This window comes from Archocentrus centrarchus, chromosome 16 (assembly GCF_007364275.1).
Source record: "Archocentrus centrarchus isolate MPI-CPG fArcCen1 chromosome 16, fArcCen1, whole genome shotgun sequence".
NCBI lineage: Eukaryota > Metazoa > Chordata > Actinopteri > Cichliformes > Cichlidae > Archocentrus > Archocentrus centrarchus.
This window is the reverse complement of record NC_044361.1, coordinates 27,885,499-27,907,312: the sequence shown is the minus strand read 5'-3', so window position 1 is coordinate 27,907,312 and position 21,814 is coordinate 27,885,499. Positions and strand designations below refer to the sequence as shown.

Below are 21,814 nucleotides of genomic sequence, written 5' to 3'. Positions count from 1 at the left end.
CACACACTCACAACAGGCGCTCCAGACACAAAAATGTGTCCGCATACACCTCTGAAAGTATATAGCTGCACCCTTGACTAGAGAAAACTGTGCATTCCCAGTCCAGCTGGTGGGTGGTTGCTGCACCAAAAGTCTTTTTGTGCTTGCTTTTGTTGCTAGCATGTTGCTGTGGTTGTCCACAGTTTGCACGGAAGATGCCGACTTTTTTGCAGACACTTGTCAACTACTGACCAAGTGGTAGTGAAACTTGAAAAAACACAACACAATCTAAAAACAGAGAATGTTTGCCTTGAAAGTTAAAGTTGTGCCTTATATGTTCTCTGCAGCCAACACATTTCAAAAGTCGCTACTTTATGTTGAAATAAACATCTACGTTTCTGGTTTGCATGAAGCTTTTCACAGGTTCAAACTAAAGGGCAACCACAGCAACCTGTGAGCGACCAAAGCAATCACAGGACGTTTGTGGGGTAGTGACATATAGCTCTTTGTAACCAATTTCACCAAGAGATTGCCAGCAACCTCGAGGAACCACTTGCCAACTGATTGGGAAATATTTTTCCCTAGTAACAACTGGTTGCCAGGGGGTTACCAACTGGTCTCTAGGCCTGTGTGACTGGAGCCTCAGTCAGACACAGCATGAAAAAGGAGTTTGACTAGAGGTGGGTTGCAACACGGTTTACAGAGGCAGTAGTTTGTTATTTGCAAACTCATAGACAGGTGTCAGCTGAGCCATCAGGTGCGTATATATATATATATATATATATACTTGAAGCTTAGGCACACGTTTTAGCTGTGTAGAGATGAACGTGGCAGATTTTGATGTGTCAAAATAGCCATCCATCCACTAATTTTCCTAGCTGCTTATCTAAGAAGCATCAAGGAGGTACTGAAGCCCATCCCAGCTAACACTGAGCCAGAGGGAATCAGAGAGGTTGCCAGTCCATCAGAGTGCTAACAGAGAGAGAGACAGACAATCATCCACACCCACAGTCAATTAACCTCACATCTGTGTCACTGGACTGTGGGAGGAAGACACGCAAGAGCAGGGAGGACATGCAAACTCACCACAGAAAGGACAGAGTCGACTAGAAGGTTCAAAGTCACAACTTTTCTTGCTGCACCCCACCCCAAAAAAAAGGCTGCTGAACAGAAAATAAGAAATTAAATTAAATTAAAAAAAACAAACAAACTTTTATATTAGAAATTAAAATTGCCATTCAAATGTGGGCACAATAAAAACTGTAACAGTTTCAATTCAGAAATTCAGTGAATGAGTGTGACAGGCGCATACTTTGCACTTGAGCACAGATCATTCCTAAACTGCTATCTGCTATACCTCACAAACTGTGTCCTGTTTTGTTCATATTTCTTTTCCTGAGTGTGTGTTAACTACATTCCTTTTGCACTGTATGAGGTATTTTGTTGTCATTCACCCAAGAGCTCCATAAAGAAACAAGGTCTTCTGAGCATAGTCAGCACCTTCCATGTGAAATAGCCCTAACAACTGAACACAACCAGCGTAATTAGCGTTACAAATGCATGCAAAGAAAAAAAAGAGTGAATAAAGCAGCTATAGTAACATTATCACGTGACTGAAGCGAGCCAGTTACGCAATGCATGTGCAGCTCTGAGATCAGCTAAAAAAAAAAAATTGCAGGCAGCTCTACGCATGTAACGTATTTTCATGAAAATATTTTGTGCAGATGAACACTAAAAAAAAAAAAAAAAAAATCTATTTGTACCAATATATATGATGTGATGCAATACGTGAGCAACTCCGCCTTTTCCTTTGTGAACTGGATTGTGGGAATAGTGATTCATCAAGAGCACAAATATCAAGAGTAAAGTCTATTCTTCACTTGAAAGGATATATCACATGGAGAATCGACACAGCTTTATGCAAATGTATCCTTCTTAAAGCCCCTAAATACTGAAGTCCGTCAACATCCAAATATGTGACATGTAATTAATATTTCCCATGTCCTCGGTGACACTGTGATAGCTGACTGCAGCCCTCTAATTATCCTGGGCTGTAAATATTGTACAGTTTAATATTGAGCCACAAATCACAGTGAGTTAACGCATCCGGTACTAAATACTGCTGATAAGAGCTGACACACTGACGCCTCCATCTGCAGCCGGGCCCCTTTCCTCACCTTTCACCTGTCTCTCAACATGCCATCATCACCCCGCCCACACCATAAAACGCCACAAACCACCTAATGCCCCATCCACCATAATCACTTTCACACCAAATAGTTGCAGAGAGAGAGAGAGAAGCAGTGGAAGAGTGATTAGCTTGACATCACAAAAAAAATTAATAAATACATAAAAATAAGAGTGTGATGGAAGAGGGGGCGGGAGAGCGTAAGAGAAAAATGAAGAACAGGTAAGAGGCAGGGAATGAGAACAAAGCTAATAAGACGGTGAGATAGAGACAGTCACAGAACAGAAGCAGAGAAATGAGAGAAAAAAAAAGCAATGGGCAGTCTGTGCTAAAACAGAGATGGGACGCAGAGACATAGTGAAGGCAGACAATGAAAATCAACAGCACTTCAATTTTATTTAAAAGAGAGAGGCGCAAGACAGCCTTCATGGCCACGGACAAAAAAAAAAAAGAGCGATAGATAGAACATGCCTAGAGGTTATCACTATATTTATACTCTTCTGTGCCATTATTTATTTATTTCTCTTCCCCTCGCCCCTGCTCCCTTGCTCCCTTTGACAGGCCTGATTTTTAATAACATGCAGATCTTTGTTCTTCTTGATTAAGAGATGGAGATTTGGAAGATAGTGCCGCAGGGGCCAGTGAGGACCGCACTCCTACTAGACGGAGGACGAATCCCCCTCCAACTCTTCCTTCAAACAACCTCTTTGTCTTTTTCCTCATCCTTCCTGCTGCCCTGTGCATCTTCATCCAAGCATCTCGCCTATCCCCCACCCTTGCATTCTCCTCATCCTTCTGCCTCTCCCTTACTCCATATCTCCCCCTTCTTCTTCACATCAACCACTCTGCATGCTCCCTCCATTTAAGACGCCGTCTCTATTCTATGCCTCTGTTTATTCATTCTGTGGGAATAAATCATGGCCTAAAGCTGACTATTTGGCATTAGTGCTGGGAAATATGGCTGAAATCAATTTCACAATTCCAGTAAGAATATTTCCTAGACATTAATAAAGATTATGATATGAATGGGGATCCACTTTGCTTTTATTTCTTATGATGAATAACAAAATCCCCACACATAAACAAAACCTTTAAATAAAACCCTTTTTAGGGACAAGTGGAAGACGTTTTAGGTAATATTTTGTATTTCTCTGTATTGGGATATTTTTGTTTAGAGCCACATTCATGGTTAAAGGATATTTACTGACCATAAGAAGTGAGTCCTGTTAGTAAGATGAGCCTGTTTCTTTATCTGTAGCCTAATGGCTGTTTGGACAGAAAAAAAAAAAAAAAAAGAAACACATGCTTGGCTTTCCCATGTATTGTTTAAATCTCTACTTTAACAAGAAAACAGACTCAGAAGATGAAGACCAACCCATGAATTTGGCAAGCATAATGCTATCTTGGGTATTATGGTTGGCTGGGGCTGCTGGAGTGTGTACCTTCCAAAATCACATTTAAAAAAAAAATGCAGGATTGCGCTCCTGCTGCAAATGTTACTTTAAACCTCAATATGGTCGCATTGTGCCGCTCTACACAATAGATGTAATGTAGCACAGTCCTTGGTGTTGGAAATAACACTATTTTAGTATTACTGCTGTGGGTAGTATCCAGCCCTGTTTTCTGTGATGCTTTTGTCTGAGTGACTGACTGACTGACTGACACATATTAGGCACCTGATCACTGCTTAGGAGAAGATGTCACTTTTGTCAAGAAAAAAAAAAACTTGGATAAATCATTTAAGAATTAAAGTCTTCCTTTTTCCCCACACGTTATCTTCCTCCTCCCTCTGCTCTACTCCTCCAACTCATCCTGCTGGTAACAACCCAATCCTCCAGCCTCTCTGGCATATTAACATGACAGCCATCAGCACCTCTGTGCAGCATGGCCTTTGCACTGTGAGTCTGTAAGGATGAGTAGACGGCTGTGTATCTGTCAAGATGTGTCACTGCATGTGTGGTTCAGTCAAGTGTGTGGAAGATGTGAGTGCAAGCAAACAGTATATGCATCAATACTTCTCATATGAGCTTGTGTGTGAGGTGTCTTTTCTCTACCATTTGTTAATTTGTTCTTCACTGAACTTTTTTTTTACTCACACAGACTTATGTGACAGGTCAGGGTACACGTTAGATTCAAATGTTAAGTTACAGCTATCACCATATTGTGTTCAATCTCACAGATAAAACTATAAATAAGGCTTTGTAACTAATACATTTCTCTGTGTTTAATTTCTGACACTTTACAACTACATATATAAAATGTAACATTTAATTACTGTGAGCACAAAAATCAAAATTCCATTCCTTCACTAGTTTTTGGAGGGCAGGCTTTCTATTGAGCACTATTCATATGGGGCTAGTATTACCTAAGGACCTGAGGTAATTTGTAATAATAGCAGGGGTCATCTGTGAGTTTAATCCCATGTAAATCTGAAATGTCCATTATTTGTAAAAAATTTTGAAGCCTTTTTTTGTCTCTGTTCTTTTCTTCTGTCCACTCCTGCTCAAGAAATATGAAGACTATATTTGCAATTATAAATGAAATTTTGGACAGCAGCGGCTCATGTTGCTACACAGCATGGAGACCCATTTACACGAAGAGCTAGCTCAAATGCGTCAAAGGATAATGAGGTACATGTGTTGAGGAACATTTTCCTGTCTTTCAACAAGCTCAACAGTATTTATGTGACAGCCTATTAACAGTAGGTGGATAAAAGGGCCATAACTAATGAACACACACTTTGTAATCTATTTTTATCATATGTGGGGATAATGACAGTAAACACAGACTTTGCTTATCCTGTGCAAATGGGGTCCCCTGGTGTAGCCCTGTGCAAATACGATTTTAGGCACAGACATTTATGTCAACTGCTCATTACTGCAAATATCTAATCTAATCAATATCAATCTAATATCTAATCACATGGCAGCCACTCAATGCATTTAGGTGTGTAGACATGGTCAAGTTGCTGATGTTCAAACTGAGCACCAAAATGAAGAAGAAAGGTGATTTAATTGAGTATTTTGGAAGCTGCTGATTGACTGGGATTTTCCCAAACCATCTGTTCTCAGGTTTAAGAGAACAGTCCGAAAAAGAGGAAAATATCCAGTGAGTTGCAGTTCAAAAGACCACACCGGATGCCACTCCTGTCAGGTAAGAACAGGAAACTAAAGCTACAACTTGCACGGACTCACACAAATTGGACAACACTGAGAAAGATTAGAAACCTGTTTCCTGGTCTCTTTCTGCTGCAACATTTGGACTGTAGCGTCAGAATTTGGACTAAACAACATGAAAGCATGGATCCATTCTGCCTTGTATCAACAGTTCAGGCTGGTGCTGGCGGTGTGATGGTATGGGGGATATTTTCTTTGCACACTTTTGGCCCCTTAGACCCACCTGAGTATTGCTTAAAAACAGCAGCTTATGTGAATATTGCTGCTGAATGTGTCCATCCCTTTATGACTACAATGTATCTATCTTCTGATGGCTGTTTCCAGCAGGATAACACACCATGTCACAAAGCTCAGCTCATCTCAAACTGATTTTTTTGAACATAACAAAGAGTTCACAGTCAGCATAGCTCTGTCCAATAGAGCACCTTTGGGTACTTCATTAGATTGAGATGCTGTATCAGAGAGTTGCATCATGGATGTGCAGCCAACAAATCTGCAGCAACTGTGTGACGCTGTCATGTCAATATGGATCAAAATATCTGAGGAATGTTTCCAGCACCTTGTCAGCACTAATTAAGAATTAAGGCACTTGTAAAGGCAAAAGTGGCCGGTGAATGAATCTGTATGGTAGACACCACCATTTTAGTAACAGATTGTATTGTTTATTTAACTGATTGCTTTGCTTATTTGCTGAGACCGTTAACAACGGTCTCAGCCATGCATTTTGACAAGAGTCACCACAGTAACCAAACCCAGACAGTGCCTCCGTCTGATGCTGCCTTTTATGAGTGCAATAAAATCTGAACAATGCACCACTACCTGCAGTTAGCTGCTAGAACTAAATATGTGTCTGCATGGATGTGTCCATTTTCTATAAACTAAGATACAGTTTGTCTGTTTCTAATATCTCTGTCTGTGTATCACAGCATGTTTAATGCACTGCTTCACCCACTCGTTGTAAATGTGTTTCTACCATCATGCACCCTACCACTGTCTATTTCTTTTTTGGGCATTTTGTACTGTGTCACTGTGACGCATTTTTCTCTTTACTCCCTAAGCCTGTAATTCATGTGTGGCCATACACACACAAAGGATTGAGGATGTGCTGACACAAGGATATTCCTTCTTCTGCATGAGTCTTCTCCTCTAAGCTTCGGGTCAGGACAGCGAACATACCATCCAGGCACCAATAACAGCTTCAGAAATAGATCTCAATCCATAAATGCACACACATGTGTGGTAGCACGTGCTGTATTTATTTGTCATTACAGTTCACTTTCTCTGGAAGCCTCTTTTTTCCCCCCCTCAATGCTTTGCTAATAGCTGACTTTCCCTCCCTGGTTGCCTCCTGGAACAAAGGTGAAGGGCACAGAAAAGAAGAGATGAGGGAAAGAAAAGGGCTCTAATGGTGATGTTTTTCAATTGGCTTGATTTATGGCTGGCTGTTACCAATTTTTTTTGCCATTTACTCCAACAGGCTGAGGGAACCAGACTGGACAGTTGAAGCTGGAGGGGGGATGGTGGCAGTGAGGAAAAGGCAAACACCAGAGCAACAAGAAGCACACAGTAGGAGGGCAGATGAATGTAACCAGACTCTCAGGATGAAGACAAGCAGGGCAGAGAAAGAAAGGAGAAAATGAAGGAATATAACAGTGAGTGGGAGAAAGATAAAGAGGGAGCAGAGGGGGGCTTAATGAATGTAAAGGCTATAACAATGAGGTGAGGTAAATTGTCCATTAACTCAAGAGTTTCTCAGGCGTGTGTGTTGCTTCACCATAACATTCCAATTTAGCAGGTTACACTCCGATGCTTCCTGGCCAGAGACATGCAAAGCGTCTTTAGGATACCAAGTTAGTCTGAAGAGAGACAGAAGAGAGTGATTGAGGAAGACAGATAAGGGGCAAAGGAGAGGAGTGACAAAAAAGAAAGCGAGAAGAGTAAGACAGAAGGAGCAACATGGTGGAAAAGGAGAGATGGGGTGTGGAAGACAGGACAGCCAGAAAGGAAATATTGAAAGCTGAGGAGAAGAGCAATAGGGCAGAGACTGGATAATTCAGCCGGAGAGGAGGAAATTCACAGGGGGAGGGAGATAGCATCAGTTCTTCAGATACAGAGGGAGATAGCCACTACAGAGGGACAGGATCGAGATTTCAATACAGACCCGAAAGGAACACAGAGCGCCGCATTATCACACAGCAAGAAACACAATTATTACTTTCGACAGCCCCTGAGAGAGTGGAACAAAAAAACAAAGAGTGAGCTGGGGCAGCCATAATGCTTTATAAATGACACAACAATTTGGCGGCAGAAGGCTGAACTGGATGGGAGGTTAATTCGTTTTAATTGGTCTGTGCAATCACAGGATGCAATGAGGAAGATAATGACGGAAAGGACAAAAATTACTTCTTTCTCTCGTGTCACCTAACTGGCTAAATTAAGTCTGTCACATCAATGTCACTGAAGTGATTCCACAATGGATATCAAATGTCAGATATAAATTAATTTTTAATGAGTTGAAAGAGTGCCCAGCGATAGATGAAGCCCCTCATCCTACAGAATATTTTCACACCGCAGCATCCGGATGCTTGCGTTAGCAGGCATCTCAAAGTATTTTCATAGTATAAACCAAACATGAAGGGACACCTGTCATTAGCACTTACAGTGAGTTAATTTGGGGTCTAACTAGCTCACAGTACTGTGCCAGGAATGGCCATATGCCTTACTATAGCACCTCAGCCTTGGAGTATTACTCCCCAGTCTTTAGCTACAGTGCCTCAAGCAGCTCTGACAGATGCCAAAACAAGAACTGATCACAGTTCAAATGTCATTCATCAGTTTGTCCAAGAATGCTAATGGATCTGCGTTTCTGTATTGTTTGTATGTGCGTGCAGGCTTGCTGTAAATCTTTATAGTGTTAGGATGTTGCGAGTGTGCGTAAAAGAAGACAGACAGACACACGCTGCATAAAACGGATTAGCCCACTATTATGGAGGAGCTGTCAGATGCTTATAAGACCAAAACACATTTCCCCTCCCATCTCCCTTTAACCAATGTTCTTCACCCTGATCCCGCCTCAGAAAGACTTAAGGGCTGTTACTGATTCCTCTAATGCTTTCAGATGAACTCTGTGCTTTGACATGTATTCAGTATGCTAGAAGAGAAAAAAAAAAAAGCTTAAAGAGCACTGCCTGAAACAGTAATGGAAAAGCATTAAAAACGTGTGGTTTCACCCTCAGTGGAAATGGGGGAGGGCTGGTTGTGCATAGGGTTATTCATAACCAGCAGCCTGCCATACTGGAGGCTATCAACTCTGGTGAGTGTATTCGCAGTTCACCAGGCAGGGTTTCTAATCACACCACCGCTGCACTGAGCTGCATGGGCCTTATAAGGGTGTTGGTTCATATTTTCAGCCTTGGGGAAGCACCGGGTTAATATTCCAAGTGCCTATAGATGAGTAATGATTTGAAATGGAAATGCTGGGAGAGTTGTGTAATTTGCGCTAACGTAGCAGGAGTAATAGACATTATCATCAGTTTGTTTTCAGCTACTGAAAAAAGTGAAAAGTATCCCTACAAAAAGGCGTTTGCAGTGAAAAATTATTAGAATTTTGTTATAAACGTGCAGGCAAAGTAGTATCATTGGGTAGTTGACAACATAATTGGTAGGTAATTTTGAAATGCTGAGCAATGAATAGATAATACAGTAGATTATCTACATTTTCTTTTTAATTAGTGTCTCCAGTCTTTCTCATCAGCGCACGCACGATTAGAAGAACACGAGGGTTAAAATGATAAATACTACCCGCATGAACTTGCGGGGCTTTTCGATGCAGTAAATGATCGAGGCAACAGTTTCTTTTTATCAGCATGGCCTCTTGCTCTCTAATGAGCTTCACACCTTCAGCCTCGCTTTTGCTCGACAGCAAACATTGCTCATGATTATTCATGTTATGCCAATATGGGCCACTTCAAAAGATTGTCCGGTTGGCACTTTCAAAAGAGTTGCTCTCTTCCTCTCACTCTTTCTCTCGCGCTCTCGCTCTTGCTCTCTCTCTCTTCCTGAGGTACAGTAACTCTCCGTTGGCCCAGCCTGCTGCACCTGTCTCTGTGCTGTGCGTGCACACTCACATTAAAAACACCAACATGCACAAACACTTGCACCACAAGCATACTCCCAGATTTTGGCTCCAGATCAGAGCAAAACAAAACACGGCTGTTCTGGGCTTGCCTGTTTGTTTGATTCCTGTCTTTCTTTTTGTCGATTGTTCTCACTCAACAGGGCTCCCTCGTTTTTTCTTCCATTCTTACTGTAAACGCCTTCTTTCCATCCTCACCTTCTCTCTGCCATACCCGTGAGAAAGCAGTGGCTTAAGCTGAAGGAGGGGGTCAAAGGAGGCAGAGAAGAAGATAGAGAGTTAGAGACCCCAACCCTCCCACCCATGCCCCACTCAAACCCCCCGTTGTGATGGCTATCGATGTGTTTGGGTTTCCCCCTTGGCCGTGTCCCAGGCAGCTTGAAAGGTGGGCCCAGATAGAGCTTCTGCTTTAACTCCTTGAGGGTATGGAGAAAACCAGCAGCCCTAAGCCTGGCAGATTAGTTAGCCACCAGAGGATTTTACACCTTTTTGCTGAGCTATCACTTCCTATCTCTCCCCATCACCCATCCACCCCCCAACCCACCCCAAACCACCTTCCCTCCACCTCCAGCATCCCCTCACTGAAGAAGCCTGGAGCATGCGGTTCTACACGCATACTTCCCTTTATTAACATATTTTTGAATTTGGGTTTCCTTTTAAAAGAGATTATTGTACACCAGTGTTTTGATATCAAAGCCACTGAGAATGAGTAAATCAGGTTGCTTTGTGGTCTCCCTTAAAAAGAGCCCTATGTGTCCTCTCTTTTCAAAGCAATACACTAAGTGAGATGGATACATAGAGGCAGCAAAGATGATGGCCCACAGGTATGCATTTAGCTGAATTTTATACACACACACACACACACACACACACACACAGACATATTACAATCATCCAAATGCTACATTGATCTCTGCAGCAGCATTGCCCGACAGGCCTGATTGCCAAATGAAAACAAAGGCTGCATGTACAGTGCTGACACACACCATCAGTCACAGATAGCCTGCAGTCACAACGATTACCTGCTGTATGTAAATCCAATGAGCAATAAGGCAGGTTATCCTCCTTATGAGACACTGTTGTTATTATCGGAGACAGAATATCACTGGCAAGTGCCACTGGCCAACTGCTTGCAAACTGATTATGTCCCATTGAGACTGGGTGGCAAAATTGGGAAATGGTGATATCAGGAGGTGAGCGTACGCAGTTCTACGGGCACTGCAAATGAAGGATGCGTGTCTTCGCCATATTTTTCAGAGAGGGCAAAAATCTGACATTATCAGAATTCTTCACTGGGCAAACAAAAAGTAACTGTACTAGCTACCTAGTACTGTACATAAATAATACTGCACACTGTTTAACTTTATATTTCAGTTCATATGCAACAATTGACTAAAGTTAATTGATTACAGTGCTTATTAAATTCTAACATTTTCAGTTAATGAGCTGGTTGTTATGGCAGTGTAACACTGTAATTTTATGACTTTAGGCAAGCATGAGAAGTGTAACTATAACTTAAACATACTGCAATTACTGATAATTAAATGACACCATTAATCGTTACGCTAGTTCTTTAAAGGGGAGTTATGATCCATTTTTGATCAGAAAGACTCATTTGAATTTACCTTGAAGCTCTTTCACAATGAGAAAAACATTACTCTGCCCATTCCTGCTAACAGTGTGACGATGAACCTGACAATCCAGTGTGGTCATGGTGAAACATGGAAAGACATCAAACAAAAACAAGTAAAAAGTACTCACCAGTCACTTGATTAGCTACACCTGTTCAACTGCTCATTATCGCAATTTTCAATTCAATTCAATTTATTTCTATAGCACAAAATCTGCAACAACAGTCACCTCAAGGCACTTTATATTGTGAGGTCAAGAGCCTACAATATTACAGAGGAAAACCCCAACAAGCACATTTATTATTACTATCTAATCACTTAATTACATTGTAGCAATTCAGTGCATTTAGGCATGTAGACATGGTGAAAGATGACCTGCTGAAGTTCAAACTGAGCAATACCAAAAGGAGAAAGAAAGGCGACTTAAGTGACTTTAAATGTGGTGTCAGATGGGCTAGTCTGAGTATTTCAGGAACTGCTGGGATTTTTCACAACAATGGTCTGAAAAAGAAAATATATCTAGTGAGCGGCAGCTCGGAAGACCACACTGGGTGCCACCCCTGCCAGCTAAGAACAGGAAACTAAAGCCACAATTTGCACAGTCTCAATTTGTGCTGGAAGGTTCAGATGTCAAGGGTCAGAATTTGTCATAATCAACATGAAGGTATGGCTTCATCCTGCCTTGTGAAAATGGTTTTGGTGCTGGTGGTGTGATGTTGTAGCACATATTTTCTTTGCACACTTTGGGCCCCTTAGAACCAACTGAGCATTGTTTAAAACAGCAGCCTACTTGAGCATTGCTGCTGGCCATGTCCATCCCTTTATGACCACACTGTATCCATCTGCTGATGGCTGCTTCCAAAAGGATGACACACCATGTCACAAAGCTTAGATCATGTCAAAGTGGTTTCTTGTACCTGAGAATTATTTCACTGTAATCAGATGGCATCCACAGTCACCTGATCTCAATCCAGTAGAGCAAAGAATTAGGTCCAAGCTTGTACTAGCAAGCTGTACCTAACAAACAGTGTAGATAGATAGATAGATAGATAGATAGATAGATAGATAGATAGATAGATAGATAGATAGATAGATAGATCGATAGATAGATAGATAGATAGGTAGGTAGGTAGGTAGTAGGTAGGTAGGTAGGTAGTAGGTAGATGTATATATAGCTGATAGATAGCTAGCTAGCTCGATCGCTCGCTAGATCGAGATCGCTCGCTCGATCGCTCGCTCGCTCGCTCGCTCTCTCGCTCGCTCGCATCGCTCTCGCTCGCTCTCGCTAGCTCGCTGAGCTCCTCGCTGCTCGCTCGCTCGCTCTCGCTCGCTCTCTCGCTCGCTCGCTCGCCCCGTCCTGCCCCGTGCTCGTTTCGCCTGTCGCCTCGCGCCTTCTCCCTTCCCTCTGCTGTCCCTTCCGGCCCAGGCGCCTTTCCGCCTTTCTCCTTCCTTCCTTCACGCTTCCCTGTCTCCGTTCCCTCGCGCCCTTTTCCTCCATCCCCCCCCAACAGCCTTACTTCCAGACACAGCAGGCAGCTGTTTACAGCAAAACCTGTATGCTACCTGCTCAGCATCAAGAACTGATGGCATATTGTTAGTGACTAGCTAGTGAGCATAACGGATCATTTGGCACCTAAAGAGCCAGATATCTCCCTCAGGAGTTTGTGGAGGCCAAAAGCATAAGTAAAAAAGTGTAAATATTGGACTTGCTTTCATCTGGGGTTCAGAAATATGAGCACAAATGAATACTGTTTGATATATACTAGGTGCTGTACTGATATGAGATGATAAGTGATCGTTTCTGCTGCTCCCAAGTATCCAAAACAATGAGTTATTGCAGGTTAAGATGCCACTAAATAACATTAAAGTCAGTGCAGCACCTGACATTTAATACCTACAATCTATTCCTAATTCATAATTCTCTCACTAATACGTACTGTGCAGCAGCTTGAACCTGTAAATTTTTAAGTAAAACAACATGTTGTATTCTAGGTTTTCTTTCTGACTTTCTTCTACTGACCTGCCAGCAGCAGAACTGAGGCTGACTGCAGGTGCTAATAGGCTGTAGAGTACAGTATGTGCTCTCTCAGCCTGTTTTTCTTTGGATCAAAGACTGTCTCATGAGCAGTCTGAAATTCTTTGTGCTTCTCAGCATGACCACATCTCTGCTTGCGTGAAATACATTGATTCTGGCATCCACCACACACCAACGCGAACCATGACATTGGCAGAATGCACCGATGAAAGCCCCCTCCCCATAGGCTTTCATCGTTTTTTGAATCCAACATCAAGAACATCGTAAACATACACGGGCAGCACAATACGGCTCTCATCTCGACACAGACGGAAAAAAACACCTACACAACATTCCCGCTGCACGTACAGTGCAAGCATGGTATGTAGACACAAGCTGTACTTGCACTCGAGCAGTCAGATGTTCATGTATAATCAGAAATACTGTGTGCTTTTACTATTAATTTTCTTGGCTTTGGTTAAAAGTCGCTGCAGAAATGAGAATAGGACTTAAATTACTTGAGCTTCAGACTCTGATTCCTGAGCACACGATGATTTGGAACAGAACTGGTCAAACAACACAGCAGATTACATCAAGTACCACTGAACCAGAGAGACAAAATTTGTTTTTCATTTTAACTGAGCCTCCTGGATAATGTGCTGCAAATGTTAGCTTAAGTGAAGTAGAAAAGTACTGCTTCCAGGAAGGTGTCAGATTGTTTAAAGAGTTTCTTTTCTATAGCAAAGAATCCTCGCTCCTTGTCACGCACACCTCCATATGAGCTTAATTATAGTCAACACTTCCTTCCCTGGGTGTATGAAATTACACTATTCACAGGCTACCACTTTACATCCAAGCTCATCTGAAAGTTATGCCTCAAAAAGGCGATGATGCAGATAATATTGTACTATTTAATGGCACTTCAGTGTATGTAGATGCAGCAGGGGCCAACAGCTTCGGGTTGTCATCACAGCCAATTATTTGACTCAGCAGAAAAGCGAGTGCCAATTTTCCAGATCCCACCACACATTTGCAGAAAACTAAAATCCATAAAAACAAAAAAATACTTAAATTATCACATATGCTGGATGTTTTTAAATTCAGTTATGATTACATGAGATGAGCCCATTTGGAGTATTTATGTTTTACTGAGACAATTAAATATGCAGCAGTTTAAAATCAGGCAATAGCCCCATAATCAACTGCTGCATCACCATTTGGACAGAGGCAGCTGAGCTGGAACTGACTCGTATGTTAATACTTTTGATTGGTGGAGCTGATTACAGGCTCTTGACTCACAATCCCAAAATACCAGTGCTGAGGCGTGAATGAGACGCAGCAAAATATAGAAGTCATGATGAAATTTGGCCTTTGACTACATTTCAGGAATGAGAAGAGGAGTCAACATCTTGTGTATCTAATGTGTGTTTAACAAGTGGGGCCACAGTTTGGGCTGTATTTGCTGGAAATCTGACCAATTCAGAAATGTCACAAGCATGGCAAACAAATTTTAAATTTCAGTGTTCTGCACCAACACATTCAATAGATTTATTTAAGATATATTTCCACAGAAAAGTGCCAGTCTTATGTCTTTTTCAAATTGTAAATGTCCAGAGTATGGGTACCTGTAAATGTCACACATGATTATTTATCTGACTTGGGAAGCACCCAGGACACCTGTAATTGCAATAGTTGGGATAATTTTCCATATATATAGGTATAGATACACTCAGGGGCCACTTTGTTAGGTACATCTTTTCAACCTCTTGTTAATGCAAATATCCAATCAGCTGCTCTCATGGCAGCAACTCAATACATTTAGGCCTATGGACAGGATCAAGACAACCTGCTGTCATTCAAAGTAAACATCAGAATGGAGAAGAAAGGTGATTTAAGTGACTTTGAACGTGACATGGTTGTTGGTGCTAGACAGGCTGATGTATTGCACTGATGTACTGAGATTTTTCACACACAGCCGTCTATAGGGTTTGCAAAGAATGGTCTGAGAAAGAGAAAACATCCAGTGAGCAGCAGTTCTGCGGGAGAAAATGCCTTGCTGATGTCAGAAATGAACAGTTAGACTGCTTTGAGCTGATAAGAAGTTAACAGTAACTCAAATAACTGCTCGTTACAACCAAGGTAAGCAGAAGAGCATCTCTGAATGCACAACACGTCAAACCTTGAAGCAGACGGGCTGCAGCAGTAGAAGACCACACCAGGTGCCACTCCTGTCAGCTAAGAACAGAAAACAGAGGCTGTAATTCACACAGGCTCACCAAAACTGGACAGTAAATGATTGAAAAAACATTGCCTAATCTGATGAGTCTCGATTTTTGCTGCAACATTTAGATGACAGGCTCAGAATTTGAAAGCATGGATCCATCCTGCCTTGGATCAGCAGCTCAGACTAGTGACGGTGGAGTAATGATGTGGGGAATATTTTCTTGGCACATTTTGAGCTCCTTAGTACCAGCTGAGCATTGTTTTAACGCCGCAGCCCATCTGAGTGCTGTTGCCAATCAGTAATGACCACAGTTTACCCACGTCCTGCTGCTTCCAGCAGGATAACACACCATGTCACAGAGCTCAAATAATCTCAAAATGAGGGTCCAGTCCAATGCTAGCAAGGCATACCCAGTGAGTGTATATATCACCTAATGAAACGTGCAGGTTAGTCTGCTAAAGAGGACGGGTTTTAAAACAAAAGACAAATCTTTGTCACACCTTACTACTTGTGATTTGCATACTTATTTTTTTAAGTTGTGTTTTTTTGTAAAGGGTCGGTTTTGTGGCAGACTTTACGATGTAAGTAAAGACAGAGTTCTTTATGTACATTGTAACATTTTATGCAGTTTTACATTTTAATGACATCTTTTTTGTTCAAGTATATTAAAGAAACAGTTCAAACACGGATTCTCGTGAAACCTCAGCGCTAAACTGTGCCACAGATATGATGATCACGATGAGTGCCATTAATACAATGTCAGACAAGCTGCTGCTCAACAGGAACAGCAGTGAAAATGTGAAATAGACTTACCAGACCGAGGCTGACACTGCTATTACCTGAATGAGTTTTCAACAATTTTACACTCAAAAGCAGTTATGTAGAAATGTATCAGAGCAGATGAACAGAAGAGTACAAGAATGCTTTCAGAGGGTTTAGCTCATACTGTGATAAAAGACATTGCTCTTCTGTAGTCGGACTGTCAAACAAAAACAGATACACATATATCAATTTACCGGTTTATACTTTAATCTGAATGATAATTGTGGAAAATATGCCCTCATAAGCCAATCCCTAAATAAAATTAAACCAGTTTTATGTGTTCCGAATCATGACCCCCCCCCCCAGGTCTCCTTAGGGGTGGGCAGACAGGTTTGATCGGTGATTGCGGGATGATATTCTCTGCTGAGACTCCATTTTCCAGCTGCAGGCTTTGCCTGCTTACCAGCTGATTAGATTAAAAGGTGAGCTCCTTCACCCTGAAATTTATTTTCCGATCTTCTGCTAGATACACTGACACCATCAGACAGATAAATATGTGTATTACCCACGAGGCTGGGAACAACTTGTTAGTGTGGACTATCTGTAAGCAGTGTAGTGAAATACACTATTTTAATGTAAAAAAAAAAAGGATCTTTCTTAATAAAAGTTACAAATTTACAAGTAGATAAACAAACCAAATTTAGCAAGTGAAGCTATTGACTTGCTGTCTTATGCTTGCCTAATTAGATAAAGTTTTCTGTTTTGTTTTAATTATTTTATACTGTGACTTATGGTGAATTCTGCCAGAAATTTAAAAAAAAAAAATTCCCAGGCTTCGTTCATTTAATGCATAAAAGTGCATGAGGCAAGCTGGAACACCCACAACTGAAGCCTGAAAAATGATGGGCACAGTGACATAAGCCTTCCCTCTGGTTAAAATCAAGAAACTGACATAATGAGCAGTCGTGCCACCATGAAAACAACACGCAACTCTACCCAAAATGCCTTTCTCCATCCTTGCCACATTCTCCTGAAATGACCTTAAATTAGATTTATCCGCCTTTGTCACTCAGACGCTCACGCAAGGCAGCAGCAATCTCCAGTAAAACATCACAGTTGTGACTCACTGAGCCTCCACCAGCCGGCTGATTAGGACAGGTCGGGTCAAGACTGATCACCTGAGCCCCTCAGACCGTATTACAATTACACTGATAGAATACTGACCTTTTCTACTAATGCTAATGCAGGAGAGAGTAACTGCCATCTTACTGTTATTGTGTATGCAGGTACTAAAGCACTAAAGAACTAGAAATGCACAAAACACTTACAGTAACAGCACACATATACAAATGATCACACTTCTACCCCAGTTCAAGCACATTACACACATTGCTTTTATCTTCTCGCAATCCCGTCTTAATGACTCCATTAACTGAAAGGCCATTAGCAGCATTCACTTTATGGCCAGCCAAACAGCCCAGCCGGGAGCACATTATAGAAAAGGCATGCGTGTCCTGATGTCCATTTCTTGTCACCTTCCTCACACACACACACACACACACACACACATTCATGCACTGTCTCAATCCATCCCCCAAGGCCAGCTAGCCTGAAGCAAGCAGGACTGGACAAACGACTAAGCAAACAGGGCCATTTTTTTTGGTGCTACATTAGGCGACAGGAGCAAAGGCTTGTGTGGGCTGCAGTGCAGAAGAAACTGGAGTGCTCCTCAGTGTTTGAAGAGATCTCATATCCCAAATGAGCCCAGCTCACCTTAGATCAATGACTGTGTGAGACCCATGGAAGAGGCATCACAGGGCATGATTGCAGCATCCAGTCACGGTCCCAAAATATTGACTCAGTGTTGATAGCAGTCTGACAATGATCTATTCTTGCTCTAACACTAGAAATGAATGCCATTTGTACAAGACTCAAGCATTCCCTGTCACAATACAGCTAAAGCTAAAGAGAGAACAGCTGTTCCCACTGAAGAACTGTAAAATGAATGATGATGCAAACAATGTGAAAATATGTTTTTGCCTAAACAATAACACAAGTCAGTGACATCCTCAAACGCTATGAAAACTGGAATCACAAAATAAAAATGTAACCCAGAGGGATGATTGGCTCAGTGATCTGAAAGGACCTGACTGGTACAAAGCAGGGCAACGGGAAATTCACTGTAAAAGGTTGTCTCATGAACCATGCGCATTTCTGCCATAATTTAGAACAAGCTGAGTGAAATGATTGGGGAGTACTGCACCAACACTGTAGGCTGCTGCTGCAAAAAGCACTTAAAAAAGATTAAATGTCACGAAAACGTAACTAATAATTTGGCACATCATCTCCATATTGCTTTTCTGTTTCTGCAAGTCGGGACTCAATGAGCGGAGTGCACACAATCCAACATGGATGCTCTTTGACTGGTTCTACAGAGTGAGTCACACAGTTATTTTGTGACCATGGAGCAGAGCTGCGGAGGGCCTGGGGTCAGAGTTCATTTAATGTCACTGAAGCAAATACAGAAGACACGCACATGAAACCTTCGCTAGATGACAAACGTGCTGCACAGGAACAGAAACTGAAATGAACGGTTGCCAACTTGGTTTAGGGACGATTTAAGCTGCATGTTTGTGCTGTGTGTCATAATTCATTGATTTCGTTTTGTGCCCTCAGCTCTGGTTTGTTATTTGTTACTCCTATGATACACCATCACATGCTAAATGTGTCTTTTCTTTTTCCCGCTCCAAGCTAATCTTCAGCTCTGCAGGCAAATGGTTGCCCCTGCTGAGAGGACAGTAGAAATACTTCATATCTCATAGGAGGGGGGTTGAGTCCAACCCAGACCTGATATTAGCTCACTACTCTGGGAGCTGTGGGTTTCAGACAGTTGTACTTTACTTCCGCTGAGCAGGAGTGGACAGAGGTTTTTGCTGCCTGCTTGTTTTTTCCCCCTCTCCCGAGGGGTAGCAGGCCATTTATCAGCTACCAGAAGAACATGTATCGATGCCTGGGAATTCAGCTTTTATTACACTTCAAAGTGCAAGGTCAACTTGGCAGGAATCTGTGTCAAAGCTGTCAAGCGCAGAAACATAAAACAAATAGCCCACGCAGAGGATGCGGCGTAAACACCAAGATAAGGGGCAGATATCTCACCATGAGAGTCTTGGTTTATGTGCACACATGTGCAAGGAGGTTATAAACACAGTGGTTTCCCTGCTCACTTGTTTGTTTTTTTAGTAGCTTTTGGAGCTAAAAAGAGGAGAAAAGATAAAATAATAAAATTTGTGTCACATGAGGGCACATAATGACAGCATGCATTTATTTAAAAGAAAACTCCTGGGCTAAGTGTAGTTTTTCCTCTGCAAGCTATATGACCACATGCTGCATAAAAGTCACACCAACTTTTTCTACTTTCTACCTCAGCGGCAAGCACAGAAGCCATATTGAGAAGCCCGGGCCCTTGTGATTCTCTAATGTACTGTAGTCAGTACTTTCATGCCTTTGATGCCATCATATGCCACTCCTCCCCTCATCTCTGGGTTTTCTGACAGTGACAAAGGGGATCGGCAGCAGCGTGTTATCAGTGTGCAGCTGCAGTAATCGTATTATTTAGTAATCTTAATTCTGAGAGGCTGACCAACAGTGTGAACAAAGCAGGGCCTTGCTAAGCCCATCAGAGTGCTCCCATGGAGCAGAGGTCTTTTCCTGCTTTGCGGCCCCTCTAGACTCACGCGCTCCCTTTTCCCTCCCTGTTTCTCACCCTCCCTTCTCTGTGTCCTCCTCTCTGTTGCTTTCTGTCTCGCACTCTCTGTCTCCTTCCTCATTTTCCTTCTGCTCTTGTTCTTCTATTTCCAGAATGCTTTTTTATTCGCTCTCTCTCTTTTTTTTTTTTTTTTCACCCTCACAATCTTTTTGTCTCTGTAACGCTCTGAGCTGGGAGTTTGTGTAATGGCGTTATTCACAGTTCATTGGTCTGTTTGAAGGGACTATCTTGATTGAGCGTCTCCCGGTGCAAGGCCTGGTGACTGTGGGAGTGTATAAAGATGTGGATGTGTCCGTGGAGATAGATGGGCTTAGTAATATGCAGGACATTGCAGAGGCTGGGTCTCAGTTTAGGGTTCATCCAAGCAACACATAAGGAGATAAAAGGAAGCTGAAATGATATGCAGCCGGAGTGCAATGCTCAGAGCATTAGATGTGAAATGGAGGCAACAAAAAACTAGTCAGGGAATCAGAGTCATTCTCATTAGCTGGTTCACCCTCTTTGGTTTTAGCCCCCCCATCCCTTTTCCATCTCACCCTAATGAATATAAGTACACTGACAGAGAACCAAAAAAGTGCTCTGAGAAGCAAAAAAACTCACGATTAATTAGTTCAAATTAACCTCAGGACCAAAATGTAGGAGTATACACACACACACACACACACACACACACACACACACACACACACACACACACACACACACAGGGAAAGACACCCCGTTCGCCTCATTCTGACACCACTCTGATGCTGTTGTAAGCTTGGCTGTAAGATCAAAATCTCTTTCTTTGGCAGACACACAAACACACACATACACACACAAAATGCCTGGAGCGGAGGAAGCACAGGAAAGCAAATCCGCTGTGAAGACGCCATAAAAACCAACACTGCAGAGAGACACACCACTTCTGTGCGTCTGCATACATAAGCTAAACACATGCTAATGACATGCGCCACACATGTGGAGACATACACGCATAGAAAGAGAGAGTCCTACTTACAGAATGAATCAGACGGTATCAGAAGCGCTGTGCCATAGTATCACTGTAGTAGTGAGTCAACACAGGCATTGAGATCTGAGACCACAGAGTTTTAGCACTTCACCCAAGGGGGGGACGCTGTGGGGGAGTCAGAGGAGTTCACACTGTGTCACTGAGGGTGAGGACATTCAGACGGAATCTGGAGCAATCCAGTGTTTATACTGAGAAAAGAAAATAATCCCGATAGACAAGGCAAGAAATCAACAATTGGTGAAAAAAGAAGTTTAGTTCTGTGTACAAAGAGTGCAGGGGATTGACTGGGCAGGTGTTTTTCTTCTTTCTATTTCTTGCTTTTAAAAAGAGGCAAACAAAAAAGAAAAGAAGCCCACCTTGGCAAAAAAAGAAAAGGAAGGGGTGAAAATTAGTCAATCAGAAAAGGCTCCACCTTTGCCTTTTTGCTGTCTTATTCTGTTTTCCTCTGTCTGCCCACCTCTCGTTTTCCTCAGGATTGCAGTGGGCCTGTAAGTAGAGGAACGCTGGTATCAGAAAACCAATCACCTCGGCAGACGACAAGAGAGCATAAAGGAGTAAATGACAAGCAGATGAAGGGGAGGATTTCCGACACCTGCTCTCTCCCTCTGTTTCTCTCCCTGCCTCTTTACCTCCGTCCCTCTCACTTTCCCTCTCTCCAACCTGTATTTCCTTTCTAGTAACAGCCCCCCCCCCCCCTCCCTCACAGCTTGTTTTTCTTTTAGTGCATGGGCTTGCCACAGTACTGACTGAGATGGATGCAGATGACGATTCTCCAACCACAACCACAACCACGGGGATGCTCTTCTGCTTTCTTTCTGCCTCTGCTTTCTTTCCTTCTCCCTGCCTTCCCCTCACACTCTGCACAGAATGACAATGATTTGCACACCGTCTACTGTGCCGGCACTGGATGTCTGCCTGGCTCTCTGC

The 21,814-nt window shown here is 42.4% G+C and overlaps 1 protein-coding gene across 1 annotated transcript in view; it reads right to left on the bottom strand.

Annotated features, from left to right (window-relative positions):
* grik5 (glutamate receptor, ionotropic, kainate 5) overlaps positions 1-20,949 on the bottom strand; it is a 127,151-nt gene extending 106,202 nt beyond the window's left edge. The window contains exon 1 of the mRNA XM_030749423.1: positions 20,876-20,949. The gene's annotated coding sequence lies outside the window, so the exon portion shown is untranslated. The remainder of the gene's footprint in view (positions 1-20,875) is intronic.
* Between the last annotated feature and the right edge of the window lie 865 nt (positions 20,950-21,814).